This window comes from Poecilia formosa, unplaced genomic scaffold, assembly GCF_000485575.1.
Source record: "Poecilia formosa unplaced genomic scaffold, Poecilia_formosa-5.1.2 Scaffold1935, whole genome shotgun sequence".
In the NCBI taxonomy this organism is placed as follows: Eukaryota; Metazoa; Chordata; class Actinopteri; order Cyprinodontiformes; family Poeciliidae; genus Poecilia; species Poecilia formosa.
Genome location: NW_006801874.1, coordinates 1,749 through 3,021, shown reverse-complemented (window position 1 = coordinate 3,021; position 1,273 = coordinate 1,749). Strand labels below are relative to the sequence as shown.

At 49.9% G+C, this 1,273-nt stretch overlaps 1 long non-coding RNA gene across 1 annotated transcript; it reads left to right on the top strand.

Annotated features, from left to right (window-relative positions):
- The first annotated feature begins 48 nt into the window (after positions 1–48).
- Positions 49–986, top strand: LOC107835357 (uncharacterized). The gene is made up of 2 exons (XR_001661162.1): positions 49–665; positions 912–986. It is a non-coding gene; the product is annotated as an uncharacterized LOC107835357 (long non-coding RNA).
- Positions 987–1,273: the final 287 nt, after the last annotated feature.

Here is a 1,273-nt window from a genome sequence, read left to right as displayed (position 1 = left end):
GTAATCACAATGTCTGTAACGTATAATTGGAAAATATACTCTATATTCTCATCTGTAGTAATACTCCGGAGTTAGAGGCTTCTCGGACCCGTTAGACGGAGAGCTGGGAGCAACATCTCCCTCCTCTCAGAAGAGGAAGTAGAGAGAGAGAAGGGGGGGGAGGTGTTGCGCAACAACAAGGTGGCGCCCAATGTGGGGCCACGCCCCTTGAGAAGGGGTAGAGCCCTACTTTAACCAAGTCAGTAAAAACAGAGGTGAGGATCTGAATAGCTCACTTGGGAGGCTAGCTCTTAGGGAATAGAGTTAGTGGTGACTGATCCGGCCGTCAGTCACAACCCTTGCAGTAACTGTATAGAGTACAGGTGAGGGAAAGCTTCTACTGAGGATAAACACATGTATCCAGATGTGAAGCCAGCAGCCAACATAGCCTAGACCCATTCCTGCTCGATAGCTTAAGAGAGGCTTTGGGGGATAGGCAACTCGAAGACAAAGACAATCATGAGAGCAGGAGAGAAGAAGATCCCTGTCTAGATCCCTGTTCCAGTCAGCCCCAGTGAGAGTGATTCTGTATGGAGAGGGATTTGAGACATGGACTCGAGTGAATCAAAGGAAGGTTGTCTTTGTTGGAATCGAGAAGTGGGACAGTTCTCCCAAGAGGACGGGAGGTCCCAGAAGAGTACGTGGATGAGGTCGTGCGGAGCGTGCATGAGGCCCTAGAACATGCAGGCGTACGACCCACCCGTAAGGAGCTGGAAGAGAATGAACTTTGGATCCCAGTGAAACAATCCAACGCGTGCTGAGGGACTGCGAAGTGTGTGGAAAATACAACGCAGGTCGCCGAGGGCAACGGTTGGAAGGGTGTTCATCAAAGAGCACATTACCCAGAGGTTCAGTCTGCATGGATGTAGCAGACCCCATGGATAACAGAAAAGAGAGGTCAGGAGTACCTCTTGGTGCTGATGGACATGGTGTAACAGTGACAGCTGTGGAAGAGTAGGTCTTCCCCTGCAGAGAAACTCCGTTCACGTCACGGAAAGCAGGAGGGCGGAGGCGCTTCTCCTTTTGGCCCAGAGAGGGAAAGGGGAAGTTGCGGTTTGCAGTGTCATTGAAAACAGGGCAGAAAGTTTGAAAACAGGGCAGAAAGTTTGGCTTAAAGCTCAAGATCAGCCTGCAACAACGGTGATCAAGCTGAAATTCAACGGAAAGAATTTTGTGAAGCAAGTACTGCACTGCAAAACAGTACTATTAATGAGGAATGGGGTCCACAAGGTCA